The following is a 20,109-nucleotide window of genomic DNA, read 5'->3' on the forward strand; positions in this document are numbered from 1 at the left end:
TTTGTACATTTGTATATTTGGGTGTACTATTTATGTTCAATTAAAAACAGTTTGATGTCTGAGATTCCTTGTGAACCGCCAACTTAATTACATGTTATATTCCCCTCACAATTTTTTTTTTTCGTTTTTAATTTTATTTTTCTATCTATTTATTTAATTATATCCTTTTAATTTTCTTTTTTTGTCTAGCATTAAAAATTTCTCGCAAACCGTTAACACTATTAACTTCTGATTACTTACAGCACGAATGCGCTTATGCCCCCCCACCCCCCGCTTTTTCCGTACGGTGGCAGACACTGAGATCGAAAGCAAATGGGTGTCATTGAAATGCAGTAACAGGGTGATAACAGCCGTGTTCGAAGTGTGTAGGGGCTTATAGGAGAGCAGAAGCACGTCACGCAATTCACCTGAGTTCGGAGGATCGGGAGTACCAGGGCCCATAGCGGAGAAGCGGAAGAGCGGAGTTATGTGTCTCTTCTCAAAGGCGGGGAAGCTGGGGGGTAGCAGGACCCCTTAGACCGGCTAATGTGAGCCTTCTCCGGACATAGATCACCCGGACTTATGACTGGAGCTCCCGGACCTCTGGGCACACACATATGTGAATGAGTGGATGAGCTAATGTTGGTTTGGTTGTGGATACGTTTCGGCCAATGCTATCAGCACAGCTATGATTATCCCCAGAACGTTGAGAACGAGCTCCCGGAACTCCAGACATGCGTATATAAAAGAGTGGAATTAAGGTGTGTGTGTGTGTGTGTGTGTGTGTTTGTGTGTGTGTGTGTGTGTGTGTATACGTGTGGGACAGAAGTAATGTTGGGGACAGAAATTGTTATTAGCCTGCTGGCGGATGACACAACCTTAGTTTTGAAAAATGAACATCAAGTCCCAATAAGTGCTGAAAAAAACCAAAACATTCTCCAAGGCTTCAGGATTGTCATTAAACTTAAAGAAATGCAAACTTCTTGCGCTGCATGACTCGCCACTAAAGGAAATCAGCGATGTTTCTATGAAATCAGAAATAAAATACTTGAGCATTTTCCTATCCAAGGACCAAACGTTAAATCAATCCAGGAACATTGAATCTAAACTGAATCAAAGTAAAGCTTAATTCTAATATATGGCTCCAGAGAGATTTATCAATATTAGGCCGGATATATTTGACTAAAATGGATGTGTTTATCCAGATGTATATACCCAGCGTATTCCAATGCTGCTCCAAATCAACTCGTAAAATCTGTTAACCAAATCAATTTCAACTTTATCTGGAGGAACAGACCACACCATCTAAGAAAAATCACATATGGTGAAAGAAACAAGTGAAGGAGGGCTGAAAGTGATAGAGTCGGACTGCTTGAATGGGACATTGAAGGTGAACTGGTTGAAATCCTGGATCAAACCTCATCGTTCTTTCTGGTATTGTACTCCAAACTACTTATTCAACAAAGTCGGCGGCCTGAGTCTTCTGCTTATCTCTGACTTGGATATCAACAAGATTCCTGTCAAATGTTCAGAGTTCCATAAACAAATATTATTATACTGGAAAATGATATACGTACACAATTTCTCACCACACAGTATAATAGTTTGGAACAATCGATATGTACTGCATGGCAACAAACCTCTGTTTTACAAGGAATGCTTTGAGAAAGGTATATGGTCGATAATTGACTTGATGGATGACACTGGCAGTCCTCTGGACAATGAGCAGTTCTGTACTACACACAGATTCAAGCCTCCCATATTAGAGTTGCTAAAGTTACGAAACGCACTGCCTCGACAATTTGTATTCCTGACCAAAAATATAATGACGCACCGAACCGTACAACCACAGTTACCCCGACTATCACTCCAGGGAATCTCAATTGTGGACAGAAAGCGCGGCAACTCCTTTATTAGGAAATGTTTCACAGGAAACTTATTCCCTGGACGTCAAAAAAAAAAAAAAGGATATTTTAAATAAATTTGATGAGGAATCGATTGCCACGCTGCGAACCATGTATCTGACTCTACCCATACCCCCAAGGCAAAAGAGACCCACTTCAAAATTATGACTGACATCTACCCATCTAAGGAATTATCGAGGGTACGCTTTAATTTTGAAGATAATATTTGTACATTTTGTGAAGAAAACATTGAAACCACTGACCATATATTTTTTCTCCTTCTCATTCCATCGTCACCAGTTTCCTTCTCAAAAGATGATATAACATTCTGTTTACTTATAAGCAACATAACAGATGAACTCTGTGTCAATGTTCTTTTAGGCCTGGCCAAGTTCTTCATTCACAAGAACAGAATGCAAAAATGCTCCCCAAATTTTAATGTCTTCATAAACGATTTTGAAATATAAAAAAAAAAAAAAAAAAATCCTTAAAACTTATGGAAAAATCCAAAAACTAAAAAATATAGTTACCCATGTCCGAGGTTCCTTTTTTTTTTGGTAAAAAAAAACAAACAAAAAAAAAAAAACAACTTGATTACATGTTACATTCCCCTTGCAATTTTTTTTTTTTTTTTTCGTTTTAATTTCTTATTTGTCTATCTATTGATTTAATTACTTCCTTTTAATTTCTTTTTTTGTCTCGCACTGTAAATTTCTCACAAACCTGTAACACTATTAACTTCTCATTACATACAGAACAAATGTCCTGATGTCCGTTGCTTCCTCATCCCTGGTTGTTTCATTGACATTCAGTTCTACCTTGCTATGTTTATTTGTACATTTGTATATTTGGGTGTACTATTTATGTTCAATTAAGAACAGTTTGATGTCTGAGATTCCTTGTGAACCGCCAACTTAATTACATGTTATATTCCCCTCACAATTTTTTTTTTTCGTTTTTAATTTTATTTTTCTATCTATTTATTTAATTATATCCTTTTAATTTTCTTTTTTTGTCTAGCATTAAAAATTTCTCGCAAACCGTTAACACTATTAACTTCTGATTACTTACAGCACGAATGCGCTTATGCCCCCCCACCCCCCGCTTTTTCCGTACGGTGGCAGACACTGAGATCGAAAGCAAATGGGTGTCATTGAAATGCAGTAACAGGGTGATAACAGCCGTGTTCGAAGTGTGTAGGGGCTTATAGGAGAGCAGAAGCACGTCACGCAATTCACCTGAGTTCGGAGGATCGGGAGTACCAGGGCCCATAGCGGAGAAGCGGAAGAGCGGAGTTATGTGTCTCTTCTCAAAGGCGGGGAAGCTGGGGGGCAGCAGGACCCCTTAGACCGGCTAATGTGAGCCTTCTCCGGACATAGATCACCCGGACTTATGACTGGAGCTCCCGGACCTCTGGGCACACACATATGTGAATGAGTGGATGAGCTAATGTTGGTTTGGTTGTGGATACGTTTCGGCCAATGCTATCAGCACAGCTATGATTATCCCCAGAACGTTGAGAACGAGCTCCCGGAACTCCAGACATGCGTATATAAAAGAGTGGAATTAAGGTGTGTGTGTGTGTGTGTGTGTGTGTTTGTGTGTGTGTGTGTGTGTGTGTATACGTGTGGGACAGAAGTAATGTTGGGGACAGAAATTGTTATTAGCCTGCTGGCGGATGACACAACCTTAGTTTTGAAAAATGAACATCAAGTCCCAATAAGTGCTGAAAAAAACCAAAACATTCTCCAAGGCTTCAGGATTGTCATTAAACTTAAAGAAATGCAAACTTCTTGCGCTGCATGACTCGCCACTAAAGGAAATCAGCGATGTTTCTATGAAATCAGAAATAAAATACTTGAGCATTTTCCTATCCAAGGACCAAACGTTAAATCAATCCAGGAACATTGAATCTAAACTGAATCAAAGTAAAGCTTAATTCTAATATATGGCTCCAGAGAGATTTATCAATATTAGGCCGGATATATTTGACTAAAATGGATGTGTTTATCCAGATGTATATACCCAGCGTATTCCAATGCTGCTCCAAATCAACTCGTAAAATCTGTTAACCAAATCAATTTCAACTTTATCTGGAGGAACAGACCACACCATCTAAGAAAAATCACATATGGTGAAAGAAACAAGTGAAGGAGGGCTGAAAGTGATAGAGTCGGACTGCTTGAATGGGACATTGAAGGTGAACTGGTTGAAATCCTGGATCAAACCTCATCGTTCTTTCTGGTATTGTACTCCAAACTACTTATTCAACAAAGTCGGCGGCCTGAGTCTTCTGCTTATCTCTGACTTGGATATCAACAAGATTCCTGTCAAATGTTCAGAGTTCCATAAACAAATATTATTATACTGGAAAATGATATACGTACACAATTTCTCACCACACAGTATAATAGTTTGGAACAATCGATATGTACTGCATGGCAACAAACCTCTGTTTTACAAGGAATGCTTTGAGAAAGGTATATGGTCAATAATTGACTTGATGGATGACACTGGCAGTCCTCTGGACAATGAGCAGTTCTGTACTACACACAGATTCAAGCCTCCCATATTAGAGTTGCTAAAGTTACGAAACGCACTGCCTCGACAATTTGTATTCCTGACCAAAAATATAATGACGCACCGAACCGTACAACCACAGTTACCCCGACTATCACTCCAGGGAATCTCAATTGTGGACAGAAAGCGCGGCAACTCCTTTATTAGGAAATGTTTCACAGGAAACTTATTCCCTGGACGTCAAAAAAAAAAAAAAGGATATTTTAAATAAATTTGATGAGGAATCGATTGCCACGCTGCGAACTATGTATCTGACTCTACCCATACCCCCAAGGCAAAAGAGACCCACTTCAAAATTATGACTGACATCTACCCATCTAAGGAATTATCGAGGGTACGCTTTAATTTTGAAGATAATATTTGCACATTTTGTGAAGACAACATTGAAACCAGTGACCATATATTTTTTCTCCTTCTCATTCCATCGTCACCAGTTTCCTTCTCAAAAGATGATATAACATTCTGTTTACTTATAAGCAACATAACAGATGAACTCTGTGTCAATGTTCTTTTAGGCCTGGCCAAGTTCTTCATTCACAAGAACAGAATGCAAAAATGCTCCCCAAATTTTAATGTCTTCATAAACGATTTTGAAATATAAAAAAAAAAAAAAAAATCCTTAAAACTTATGGAAAAATCCGAAAACAAAAAAATATAGTTACCCATGTCCGAGGTTCCTTTTTTTTTTGGTAAAAAAAAAAACAAAAAAAAAAAAACAACTTGATTACATGTTACATTCCCCTTGCAATTTTTTTTTTTTTTTTTCGTTTTAATTTCTTATTTGTCTATCTATTGATTTAATTACTTCCTTTTAATTTCTTTTTTTGTCTCGCACTGTAAATTTCTCACAAACCTGTAACACTATTAACTTCTCATTACATACAGAACAAATGTCCTGATGTCCGTTGCTTCCTCATCCCTGGTTGTTTCATTGACATTCAGTTCTACCTTGCTATGTTTATTTGTACATTTGTATATTTGGGTGTACTATTTATGTTCAATTAAAAACAGTTTGATGTCTGAGATTCCTTGTGAACCGCCAACTTAATTACATGTTATATTCCCCTCACAATTTTTTTTTTTCGTTTTTAATTTTATTTTTCTATCTATTTATTTAATTATATCCTTTTAATTTTCTTTTTTTGTCTAGCATTAAAAATTTCTCGCAAACCGTTAACACTATTAACTTCTGATTACTTACAGCACGAATGCGCTTATGCCCCCCCACCCATCCCGCTTTTTCCGTACGGAGGCAGACACTGAGATCGAAAGCAAATGGGTGTCATTGAAATGCAGTAACAGGGTGATAACAGCCGTGTTCGAAGTGTGTAGGGGCTTATAGTAGAGCAGAAGCACGTCACGCAATTCACCTGAGTTCGGAGGATCGGGAGTACCAGGGCCCATAGCGGAGAAGCGGAAGAGCGGAGTTATGTGTCTCTTCTCAAAGGCGGGGAAGCTGGGGGGCAGCAGGACCCCTTAGACCGGCTAATGTGAGCCTACTCCGGACAGAGATCACCCGGAGTTATGACTGGAGCTCCCGGACCTCTGGGCACACACATATATGAATGAGTGGATGAGCTAATGTTGGTTTGGTTGTGGATACGTTTCGGCCAATGCTATCAGCACAGCTATGATTATCCCCAGAACGTTGAGAACGAGCTCCCGGAACTCCAGACATGCGTATATAAAAGAGTGGAATTAAGGTGTGTGTGTGTGTGTGTGTGTGTGTGTGTGTGTGTGTGTATACGTGTGGGACAGAAGTAATGTTGGGGACAGAAATTGTTATTAGCCTGCTGGCAGATGACACAACCTTAGTTTTGAAAAATGAACATCAAGTCCCAATAAGTGCTGAAAAAAACCAAAACATTCTCCAAGGCTTCAGGATTGTCATTAAACTTAAAGAAATGCAAACTTCTTGCGCTGCATGACTCGCCACTAAAGGAAATCAGCGATGTTTCTATGAAATCAGAAATAAAATACTTGAGCATTTTCCTATCCAAGGACCAAACGTTAAATCAATCCAGGAACATTGAATCTAAACTGAATCAAAGTAAAGCTTAATTCTAATATATGGCTCCAGAGAGATTTATCAATATTAGGCCGGATATATTTGACTAAAATGGATGTGTTTATCCAGATGTATATACCCAGCGTATTCCAATGCTGCTCCAAATCAACTCGTAAAATCTGTTAACCAAATCAATTTCAACTTTATCTGGAGGAACAGACCACACCATCTAAGAAAAATCACATATGGTGAAAGAAACAAGTGAAGGAGGGCTGAAAGTGATAGAGTCGGACTGCTTGAATGGGACATTGAAGGTGAACTGGTTGAAATCCTGGATCAAACCTCATCGTTCTTTCTGGTATTGTACTCCAAACTACTTATTCAACAAAGTCGGCGGCCTGAGTCTTCTGCTTATCTCTGACTTGGATATCAACAAGATTCCTGTCAAATGTTCAGAGTTCCATAAACAAATATTATTATACTGGAAAATGATATACGTACACAATTTCTCACCACACAGTATAATAGTTTGGAACAATCGATATGTACTGCATGGCAACAAACCTCTGTTTTACAAGGAATGCTTTGAGAAAGGTATATGGTCGATAATTGACTTGATGGATGACACTGGCAGTCCTCTGGACAATGAGCAGTTCTGTACTACACACAGATTCAAGCCTCCCATATTAGAGTTGCTAAAGTTACGAAACGCACTGCCTCGACAATTTGTATTCCTGACCAAAAATATAATGACGCACCGAACCGTACAACCACAGTTACCCCGACTATCACTCCAGGGAATCTCAATTGTGGACAGAAAGCGCGGCAACTCCTTTATTAGGAAATGTTTCACAGGAAACTTATTCCCTGGACGTCAAAAAAAAAAAAAAGGATATTTTAAATAAATTTGATGAGGAATCGATTGCCACGCTGCGAACCATGTATCTGACTCTACCCATACCCCCAAGGCAAAAGAGACCCACTTCAAAATTATGACTGACATCTACCCATCTAAGGAATTATCGAGGGTACGCTTTAATTTTGAAGATAATATTTGTACATTTTGTGAAGAAAACATTGAAACCACTGACCATATATTTTTTCTCCTTCTCATTCCATCGTCACCAGTTTCCTTCTCAAAAGATGATATAACATTCTGTTTACTTATAAGCAACATAACAGATGAACTCTGTGTCAATGTTCTTTTAGGCCTGGCCAAGTTCTTCATTCACAAGAACAGAATGCAAAAATGCTCCCCAAATTTTAATGTCTTCATAAACGATTTTGAAATATAAAAAAAAAAAAAAAAAAATCCTTAAAACTTATGGAAAAATCCAAAAACTAAAAAATATAGTTACCCATGTCCGAGGTTCCTTTTTTTTTTGGTAAAAAAAAACAAACAAAAAAAAAAAAACAACTTGATTACATGTTACATTCCCCTTGCAATTTTTTTTTTTTTTTTTCGTTTTAATTTCTTATTTGTCTATCTATTGATTTAATTACTTCCTTTTAATTTCTTTTTTTGTCTCGCACTGTAAATTTCTCACAAACCTGTAACACTATTAACTTCTCATTACATACAGAACAAATGTCCTGATGTCCGTTGCTTCCTCATCCCTGGTTGTTTCATTGACATTCAGTTCTACCTTGCTATGTTTATTTGTACATTTGTATATTTGGGTGTACTATTTATGTTCAATTAAGAACAGTTTGATGTCTGAGATTCCTTGTGAACCGCCAACTTAATTACATGTTATATTCCCCTCACAATTTTTTTTTTTCGTTTTTAATTTTATTTTTCTATCTATTTATTTAATTATATCCTTTTAATTTTCTTTTTTTGTCTAGCATTAAAAATTTCTCGCAAACCGTTAACACTATTAACTTCTGATTACTTACAGCACGAATGCGCTTATGCCCCCCCACCCCCCGCTTTTTCCGTACGGTGGCAGACACTGAGATCGAAAGCAAATGGGTGTCATTGAAATGCAGTAACAGGGTGATAACAGCCGTGTTCGAAGTGTGTAGGGGCTTATAGGAGAGCAGAAGCACGTCACGCAATTCACCTGAGTTCGGAGGATCGGGAGTACCAGGGCCCATAGCGGAGAAGCGGAAGAGCGGAGTTATGTGTCTCTTCTCAAAGGCGGGGAAGCTGGGGGGCAGCAGGACCCCTTAGACCGGCTAATGTGAGCCTTCTCCGGACATAGATCACCCGGACTTATGACTGGAGCTCCCGGACCTCTGGGCACACACATATGTGAATGAGTGGATGAGCTAATGTTGGTTTGGTTGTGGATACGTTTCGGCCAATGCTATCAGCACAGCTATGATTATCCCCAGAACGTTGAGAACGAGCTCCCGGAACTCCAGACATGCGTATATAAAAGAGTGGAATTAAGGTGTGTGTGTGTGTGTGTGTGTGTGTTTGTGTGTGTGTGTGTGTGTGTGTATACGTGTGGGACAGAAGTAATGTTGGGGACAGAAATTGTTATTAGCCTGCTGGCGGATGACACAACCTTAGTTTTGAAAAATGAACATCAAGTCCCAATAAGTGCTGAAAAAAACCAAAACATTCTCCAAGGCTTCAGGATTGTCATTAAACTTAAAGAAATGCAAACTTCTTGCGCTGCATGACTCGCCACTAAAGGAAATCAGCGATGTTTCTATGAAATCAGAAATAAAATACTTGAGCATTTTCCTATCCAAGGACCAAACGTTAAATCAATCCAGGAACATTGAATCTAAACTGAATCAAAGTAAAGCTTAATTCTAATATATGGCTCCAGAGAGATTTATCAATATTAGGCCGGATATATTTGACTAAAATGGATGTGTTTATCCAGATGTATATACCCAGCGTATTCCAATGCTGCTCCAAATCAACTCGTAAAATCTGTTAACCAAATCAATTTCAACTTTATCTGGAGGAACAGACCACACCATCTAAGAAAAATCACATATGGTGAAAGAAACAAGTGAAGGAGGGCTGAAAGTGATAGAGTCGGACTGCTTGAATGGGACATTGAAGGTGAACTGGTTGAAATCCTGGATCAAACCTCATCGTTCTTTCTGGTATTGTACTCCAAACTACTTATTCAACAAAGTCGGCGGCCTGAGTCTTCTGCTTATCTCTGACTTGGATATCAACAAGATTCCTGTCAAATGTTCAGAGTTCCATAAACAAATATTATTATACTGGAAAATGATATACGTACACAATTTCTCACCACACAGTATAATAGTTTGGAACAATCGATATGTACTGCATGGCAACAAACCTCTGTTTTACAAGGAATGCTTTGAGAAAGGTATATGGTCAATAATTGACTTGATGGATGACACTGGCAGTCCTCTGGACAATGAGCAGTTCTGTACTACACACAGATTCAAGCCTCCCATATTAGAGTTGCTAAAGTTACGAAACGCACTGCCTCGACAATTTGTATTCCTGACCAAAAATATAATGACGCACCGAACCGTACAACCACAGTTACCCCGACTATCACTCCAGGGAATCTCAATTGTGGACAGAAAGCGCGGCAACTCCTTTATTAGGAAATGTTTCACAGGAAACTTATTCCCTGGACGTCAAAAAAAAAAAAAAGGATATTTTAAATAAATTTGATGAGGAATCGATTGCCACGCTGCGAACTATGTATCTGACTCTACCCATACCCCCAAGGCAAAAGAGACCCACTTCAAAATTATGACTGACATCTACCCATCTAAGGAATTATCGAGGGTACGCTTTAATTTTGAAGATAATATTTGCACATTTTGTGAAGACAACATTGAAACCAGTGACCATATATTTTTTCTCCTTCTCATTCCATCGTCACCAGTTTCCTTCTCAAAAGATGATATAACATTCTGTTTACTTATAAGCAACATAACAGATGAACTCTGTGTCAATGTTCTTTTAGGCCTGGCCAAGTTCTTCATTCACAAGAACAGAATGCAAAAATGCTCCCCAAATTTTAATGTCTTCATAAACGATTTTGAAATATAAAAAAAAAAAAAAAAATCCTTAAAACTTATGGAAAAATCCGAAAACAAAAAAATATAGTTACCCATGTCCGAGGTTCCTTTTTTTTTTGGTAAAAAAAAAAACAAAAAAAAAAAAACAACTTGATTACATGTTACATTCCCCTTGCAATTTTTTTTTTTTTTTTTCGTTTTAATTTCTTATTTGTCTATCTATTGATTTAATTACTTCCTTTTAATTTCTTTTTTTGTCTCGCACTGTAAATTTCTCACAAACCTGTAACACTATTAACTTCTCATTACATACAGAACAAATGTCCTGATGTCCGTTGCTTCCTCATCCCTGGTTGTTTCATTGACATTCAGTTCTACCTTGCTATGTTTATTTGTACATTTGTATATTTGGGTGTACTATTTATGTTCAATTAAAAACAGTTTGATGTCTGAGATTCCTTGTGAACCGCCAACTTAATTACATGTTATATTCCCCTCACAATTTTTTTTTTTCGTTTTTAATTTTATTTTTCTATCTATTTATTTAATTATATCCTTTTAATTTTCTTTTTTTGTCTAGCATTAAAAATTTCTCGCAAACCGTTAACACTATTAACTTCTGATTACTTACAGCACGAATGCGCTTATGCCCCCCCACCCATCCCGCTTTTTCCGTACGGAGGCAGACACTGAGATCGAAAGCAAATGGGTGTCATTGAAATGCAGTAACAGGGTGATAACAGCCGTGTTCGAAGTGTGTAGGGGCTTATAGTAGAGCAGAAGCACGTCACGCAATTCACCTGAGTTCGGAGGATCGGGAGTACCAGGGCCCATAGCGGAGAAGCGGAAGAGCGGAGTTATGTGTCTCTTCTCAAAGGCGGGGAAGCTGGGGGGCAGCAGGACCCCTTAGACCGGCTAATGTGAGCCTACTCCGGACAGAGATCACCCGGAGTTATGACTGGAGCTCCCGGACCTCTGGGCACACACATATATGAATGAGTGGATGAGCTAATGTTGGTTTGGTTGTGGATACGTTTCGGCCAATGCTATCAGCACAGCTATGATTATCCCCAGAACGTTGAGAACGAGCTCCCGGAACTCCAGACATGCGTATATAAAAGAGTGGAATTAAGGTGTGTGTGTGTGTGTGTGTGTGTGTGTGTGTGTGTGTGTATACGTGTGGGACAGAAGTAATGTTGGGGACAGAAATTGTTATTAGCCTGCTGGCAGATGACACAACCTTAGTTTTGAAAAATGAACATCAAGTCCCAATAAGTGCTGAAAAAAACCAAAACATTCTCCAAGGCTTCAGGATTGTCATTAAACTTAAAGAAATGCAAACTTCTTGCGCTGCATGACTCGCCACTAAAGGAAATCAGCGATGTTTCTATGAAATCAGAAATAAAATACTTGAGCATTTTCCTATCCAAGGACCAAACGTTAAATCAATCCAGGAACATTGAATCTAAACTGAATCAAAGTAAAGCTTAATTCTAATATATGGCTCCAGAGAGATTTATCAATATTAGGCCGGATATATTTGACTAAAATGGATGTGTTTATCCAGATGTATATACCCAGCGTATTCCAATGCTGCTCCAAATCAACTCGTAAAATCTGTTAACCAAATCAATTTCAACTTTATCTGGAGGAACAGACCACACCATCTAAGAAAAATCACATATGGTGAAAGAAACAAGTGAAGGAGGGCTGAAAGTGATAGAGTCGGACTGCTTGAATGGGACATTGAAGGTGAACTGGTTGAAATCCTGGATCAAACCTCATCGTTCTTTCTGGTATTGTACTCCAAACTACTTATTCAACAAAGTCGGCGGCCTGAGTCTTCTGCTTATCTCTGACTTGGATATCAACAAGATTCCTGTCAAATGTTCAGAGTTCCATAAACAAATATTATTATACTGGAAAATGATATACGTACACAATTTCTCACCACACAGTATAATAGTTTGGAACAATCGATATGTACTGCATGGCAACAAACCTCTGTTTTACAAGGAATGCTTTGAGAAAGGTATATGGTCGATAATTGACTTGATGGATGACACTGGCAGTCCTCTGGACAATGAGCAGTTCTGTACTACACACAGATTCAAGCCTCCCATATTAGAGTTGCTAAAGTTACGAAACGCACTGCCTCGACAATTTGTATTCCTGACCAAAAATATAATGACGCACCGAACCGTACAACCACAGTTACCCCGACTATCACTCCAGGGAATCTCAATTGTGGACAGAAAGCGCGGCAACTCCTTTATTAGGAAATGTTTCACAGGAAACTTATTCCCTGGACGTCAAAAAAAAAAAAAAGGATATTTTAAATAAATTTGATGAGGAATCGATTGCCACGCTGCGAACTATGTATCTGACTCTACCCATACCCCCAAGGCAAAAGAGACCCACTTCAAAATTATGACTGACATCTACCCATCTAAGGAATTATCGAGGGTACGCTTTAATTTTGAAGATAATATTTGTACATTTTGTGAAGACAACATTGAAACCACTGACCATATATTTTTTCTCCTTCTCATTCCATCGTCACCAGTTTCCTTCTCAAAAGATGATATAACATTCTGTTTACTTATAAGCAACATAACAGATGAACTCTGTGTCAATGTTCTTTTAGGCCTGGCCAAGTTCTTCATTCACAAGAACAGAATGCAAAAATGCTCCCCAAATTTTAATGTCTTCATAAACGATTTTGAAATATAAAAAAAAAAAAAAAAAATCCTTAAAACTTATGGAAAAATCCGAAAACAAAAAAATATAGTTACCCATGTCCGAGGTTCCTTTTTTTTTTGGTAAAAAAAAAAAACAAAACAAAAAAAACAACTTGATTACATGTTACATTCCCCTTGCAATTTTTTTTTTTTTTTTCGTTTTAATTTCTTATTTGTCTATCTATTGATTTAATTACTTCCTTTTAATTTCTTTTTTTGTCTCGCACTGTAAATTTCTCACAAACCTGTAACACTATTAACTTCTCATTACATACAGAACAAATGTCCTGATGTCCGTTGCTTCCTCATCCCTGGTTGTTTCATTGACATTCAGTTCTACCTTGCTATGTTTATTTGTACATTTGTATATTTGGGTGTACTATTTATGTTCAATTAAAAACAGTTTGATGTCTGAGATTCCTTGTGAACCGCCAACTTAATTACATGTTATATTCCCCTCACAATTTTTTTTTTTCGTTTTTAATTTTATTTTTCTATCTATTTATTTAATTATATCCTTCTAATTTTCTTTTTTTGTCTAGCATTAAAAATTTCTCGCAAACCGTTAACACTATTAACTTCTGATTACTTACACCACGAATGCGCTTATGCCCCCCCACCCATCCCGCTTTTTCCGTACGGAGGCAGACACTGAGATCGAAAGCAAATGGGTGTCATTGAAATGCAGTAACAGGGTGATAACAGCCGTGTTCGAAGTGTGTAGGGGCTTATAGGAGAGCAGAAGCACGTCACGCAATTCACCTGAGTTCGGAGGATCGGGAGTACCAGGGCCCATAGCGGAGAAGCGGAAGAGCGGAGTTATGTGTCTCTTCTCAAAGGCGGGGAAACTGGGGGGCAGCAGGACCCCTTAGACCGGCTAATGTGAGTCTTCTCCGGACATAGATCACCCGGACTTATGACTGGAGCTCCCGGACCTCTGGGCACACACATATGTGAATGAGTGGATGAGCTAATGTTGGTTTGGTTGTGGATACGTTTCGGCCAATGCTATCAGCACAGCTATGATTATCCCCAGAACGTTGAGAACGAGCTCCCGGAACTCCAGACATGCGTATATAAAAGAGTGGAATTAAGGTGTGTGTGTGTGTGTGTGTGTGTGTGTGTGTGTGTGTGTGTGTGTGTGTGTGTATACGTGTGGGACAGAAGTAATGTTGGGGACAGAAATTGTTATTAGCCTGCTGGCAGATGACACAACCTTAGTTTTGAAAAATGAACATCAAGTCCCAATAAGTGCTGAAAAAAACCAAAACATTCTCCAAGGCTTCAGGATTGTCATTAAACTTAAAGAAATGCAAACTTCTTGCGCTGCATGACTCGCCACTAAAGGAAATCAGCGATGTTTCTATGAAATCAGAAATAAAATACTTGAGCATTTTCCTATCCAAGGACCAAACGTTAAATCAATCCAGGAACATTGAATCTAAACTGAATCAAAGTAAAGCTTAATTCTAATATATGGCTCCAGAGAGATTTATCAATATTAGGCCGGATATATTTGACTAAAATGGATGTGTTTATCCAGATGTATATACCCAGCGTATTCCAATGCTGCTCCAAATCAACTCGTAAAATCTGTTAACCAAATCAATTTCAACTTTATCTGGAGGAACAGACCACACCATCTAAGAAAAATCACATATGGTGAAAGAAACAAGTGAAGGAGGGCTGAAAGTGATAGAGTTGGACTGCTTGAATGGGACATTGAAGGTGAACTGGTTGAAATCCTGGATCAAACCTCATCGTTCTTTCTGGTATTGTACTCCAAACTACTTATTCAACAAAGTCGGCGGCCTGAGTCTTCTGCTTATCTCTGACTTGGATATCAACAAGATTCCTGTCAAATGTTCAGAGTTCCATAAACAAATATTATTATACTGGAAAATGATATACGTACACAATTTCTCACCACACAGTATAATAGTTTGGAACAATCGATATGTACTGCATGGCAACAAACCTCTGTTTTACAAGGAATGCTTTGAGAAAGGTATATGGTCAATAATTGACTTGATGGATGACACTGGCAGTCCTCTGGACAATGAGCAGTTCTGTACTACACACAGATTCAAGCCTCCCATATTAGAGTTGCTAAAGTTACGAAACGCACTGCCTCGACAATTTGTATTCCTGACCAAAAATATAATGACGCACCGAACCGTACAACCACAGTTACCCCGACTATCACTCCAGGGAATCTCAATTGTGGACAGAAAGCGCAGCAACTCCTTTATTAGGAAATGTTTCACAGGAAACTTATTCCCTGGACGTCAAAAAAAAAAAAAAGGATATTTTAAATAAATTTGATGAGGAATCGATTGCCACGCTGCGAACTATGTATCTGACTCTACCCATACCCCCAAGGCAAAAGAGACCCACTTCAAAATTATGACTGACATCTACCCATCTAAGGAATTATCGAGGGTACGCTTTAATTTTGAAGATAATATTTGTACATTTTTTGAAGACAACATTGAAACCACTGACCATATATTTTTTCTCCTTCTCATTCCATCGTCACCAGTTTCCTTCTCAAAAGATGATATAACATTCTGTTTACTTATAAGCAACATAACAGATGAACTCTGTGTCAATGTTCTTTTAGGCCTGGCCAAGTTCTTCATTCACAAGAACAGAATGCAAAAATGCTCCCCAAATTTTAATGTCTTCATAAACGATTTTGAAATATAAAAAAAAAAAAAAAAATCCTTAAAACTTATGGAAAAATCCGAAAACAAAAAAATATAGTTACCCATGTCCGAGGTTCCTTTTTTTTTTGGTAAAAAAAAAAAAACAAAACAAAAAAAACAACTTGATTACATGTTACATTCCCCTTGCAATTTTTTTTTTTTTTTTTCGTTTTAATTTCTTATTTGTCTATCTATTGATTTAATTACTTCCTTTTAATTTCTTTTTTTGTCTCGCACTGTAAATTTCTCACAAACCTGTAACACTATTAACTTCTCATTACATACAGAACAAATGTCCTGATGTCCGTTGCTTCCTCATCCCTGGTTGTTTCATTGACATTCAGTTCTACCTTGCTATGTTTATTTGTACATTTGTATATTTGGGTGTACTATTTATGTTCAATTAAAAACAGTTTGATGTCTGAGATTCCTTGTGAACCGCCAACTTAATTACATGTTATATTCCCCTCACAATTTTTTTTTTTCGTTTTTAATTTTATTTTTCTATCTATTTATTTAATTATATCCTTCTAATTTTCTTTTTTTGTCTAGCATTAAAAATTTCTCGCAAACCGTTAACACTATTAACTTCTGATTACTTACAGCACGAATGCGCTTATGCCCCCCCCACCCATCCCGCTTTTTCCGTACGGAGGCAGACACTGAGATCGAAAGCAAATGGGTGTCATTGAAATGCAGTAACAGGGTGATAACAGCCGTGTTCGAAGTGTGTAGGGGCTTATAGGAGAGCAGAAGCACGTCACGCAATTCACCTGAGTTCGGAGGATCGGGAGTACCAGGGCCCATAGCGGAGAAGCGGAAGAGCGGAGTTATGTGTCTCTTCTCAAAGGCGGGGAAGCTGGGGGGCAGCAGGACCCCTTAGACCGGCTAAGGTGAGCCTACTCCGGACAGAGATCACCCGGAGTTATGACTGGAGCTCCCGGACCTCTGGGCACACACATATGTGAATGACTGGATGAGCTAATGTTGGTTTGGTTGTGGATACGTTTCGGCCAATGCTATCAGCACAGCGATGATGAGTTCAGGTGTGTCTGTGTGTGTTTGTGTGTTTGTGTGTGTGTGTGTGTGTGTGTGTGTGTGTGCGTGTGTTTGTGTGTGTGTGAGAGTTTGTTTTTGTGGGTTGGGGGGGGTTCCCGCGGACACGGAGTACCAGGGCCTGGAGCGGATGAGGTGAGGAGCGGAGGAGAGCAGAAGCCCGGACCGTGATTCGCTTGTGTCCAGCGGCTCGGGAGTTCCAGGGCCCGAAACGGAGGAGCGGAGGAGCGGAGGAGCGGAGGAGCGGAGGAGCGGAGGAGCGGAGGAGCGGAGGACAGCAAAACCCCTTTCTGCAATTCGCCTGAGTCCGGCGGATCGGTAGTACCTGGTTCCGCAGCGGATGAGCGGAGGAGTGGAGGAGATGTTTCTCTTCTCAGAGGCGGCGAGGGGGGGGGGGCAGGACCCCTTACCCTTATCCCCCCCGGACGTTTGAGTGGAGCTCCCGGACCTCCGGGCACGCACATGCGAATGACTGGATCACAGGGAGTGCCAGGGCCTGGAGCGGATGAGCAGAGGAGAGGCGGAGGGCAGAAGCCCGGCCCTGTTCAAGAGTTCCAGGGTCCAAAGCGGGGGAGCGAAGAAGCGGAGGAGGGGAGGAGAGCAGAAGAGCAAAAAACTGGCCCGGAATTCACCGAAGTCCCGCGGATCGGGAGTTCCAGGGCCCGGAGCGGAAGAGCGGAGGAGCGGAGGAGAGGAGGAGCGGAGCAAAGCTAAGCCCGTCTTAACAACAAGGAAATTACAGATGAGGCTATAATTTCTAATGAAAACTTTAAATTCTATAGCCACGTATACACTTCGACATTGTCAAAAAGCGATTGTGACTCCTTTCCATTAAATATTCCTCAATATATCCCAAAAATAAACAACAAACAATATATGTTTGTTTATATATGTTTATATATAAACAACAAAAAATATACAGTTTGATGTCTGAGATTCCTTGTGAATCGCCAACTTAATTACATGTCGTATTCCCCTTGCATTTTTTTTTTTTGGTTTTAATTTCATTTGTCTATCTATTTATCTAATTATTTCCTTTTAATTTCGTTTTTTGTCTAGCACTGTAAATTTCTCACAAACCTGTAACACTATTAACTTCTCATTACATACAGAACAAATGTCCTCATGTCCGTTGCTTCCTCATGCCTGGTTGTTTCATTGACATTCAGTTCTACCTTGCTATGTTTATTTGTACATTTGTATATTTGGGTGTACTATTTATGTTCAATTAAAAACAGTTTGATGTCTGAGATTCCCTGTGAACCGCCAACTTAATTACATGTTATATTCCCCTCACAATTTTTTTTTTTTCGTTTTTAATTTTATTTTTCTATCTATTTATTTAATTATATCCTTTTAATTTTCTTTTTTTGTCTAGCATTAAAACTTTCTCGCAAACCGTTAACACTATTAACTTCTGATTACTTACAGCACGAATGCGCTTATGCCCCCCCACCCCCCACCCCCCCGCTTTTTCCGTACGGTGGCAGACACTGAGATCGAAAGCAAATGGGTGTCATTGAAATGCAGTAACAGGGTGATAACAGCCGTGTTCGAAGTGTGTAGGGGCTTATAGTAGAGCAGAAGCACGTCACGCAATTCACCTGAGTTCGGAGGATCGGGAGTACCAGGGCCCATAGCGGAGAAGCGGAAGAGCGGAGTTATGTGTCTCTTCTCAAAGGCCGGGAAGCTGGGGGGCAGCAGGACCCCTTAGAGCGGCTAATGTGAGCCTTCTCCGGACATAGATCACCCGGACTTATGACTGGAGCTCCCGGACCTCTGGGCACACACATATGTGAATGAGTGGATGAGCTAATGTTGGTTTGGTTGTGGAAACGTTTCGGCCAATGCTATTAGCACAGCTATGATGAGTTCAGGTGTGTCTGTGTGTGTTTGTGTGTTTGTGTGTGTGTGTGTGTGTGTGTGTGTGCGTGTGTTTGTGTGTGTGTGAGAGTTTGTTTTTGTGGGTTGGGGGGGGTTCCCGCGGACACGGAGTACCAGGGCCTGGAGCGGATGAGGTGAGGAGCGGAGGAGAGCAGAAGCCCGGACCGTGATTCGCTTGTGTCCAGCGGTTCGGGAGTTCCAGGGCCCGAAACGGAGGAGCGGAGGAGCGGAGGACGGCAAAACCCCTTTCTGCAATTGGCCTGAGTCCGGCGGATCGGTAATACCTGGTTCCGCAGCGGAGGAGCGGAGGAGTGGAGGAGATGTTTCTCTTCTCAGAGGCGGCGAGGAGGGGGGGAGAGGGACAGGACCCCTTACCCTTACCCCCCCCGGACGTTTGAGTGGAGCTCCCGGACCTCCGGGCACGCACATGCGAATGACTGGATCACAGGGAGTGCCAGGGCCTGGAGCGGATGAGCAGAGGAGAGGCGGAGGGCAGAAGCCCGGCCCTGTTCAAGAGTTCCAGGGTCCAAAGCGGGGGAGCGAAGAAGCGGAGGAGGGGAGGAGAGCAGAAGAGCAAAAAAACTGGCCCGGAATTCACCGAAGTCCCGCGGATCGGGAGTTCCAGGGCCCGGAGCGGAAGAGCGGAGGAGAGGAGGAGCGGAGCAAAGCGGAAGCCCGTCTTAACAACAAGGAAATTACAGATGAGGCTATCATTTCCAATGAAAACTTTAAATTCTATAGCCACCTATACACTTCGACATTGTCAAAAAGCGATTGTGACTCCTTTCCATTAAATATTCCTCAATATATCCCAAAAATAAACAACAAACAATATATGTTTGTTTATATATGTTTATATATAAACAACAAAAAATATACAGTTTGATGTCTGAGATTCCTTGTGAATCGCCAACTTAATTACATGTCGTATTCCCCTTGCATTTTTTTTTTTCGGTTTTAATTTCATTGGTCTATCTATTTATTTAATTATTTCCTTTTAATTTCTTTTTTTGTCTAGCAATGTAAATTTCTCACAAACCGTTAACACTATTAACTTCTGATTACATACAGAACGAATGTCCTTATGTCCTTTTCTTCTTCATGCCTGGTTGTTTCATTGACATTCAGTTCTACCTTGCCATGTTTATTTGTACATTTGCGTGTACTATTTATGTTCAATTAAAAAAAAAAAAAAAAAAGAATGAGAGGCTGAGAAAATCTCCATGTCTCTCTCTCTCCCCCCTTAATGCCCCCCCGCTTTTTCCGTACGT

This window comes from Fistularia commersonii, unplaced genomic scaffold, assembly GCF_037954325.1.
Source record: "Fistularia commersonii isolate RoL2024-O1a breed Wild unplaced genomic scaffold, RoL_Fcom_v1.0 HiC_scaffold_44, whole genome shotgun sequence".
Taxonomy (NCBI): domain Eukaryota; kingdom Metazoa; phylum Chordata; class Actinopteri; order Syngnathiformes; family Fistulariidae; genus Fistularia; species Fistularia commersonii.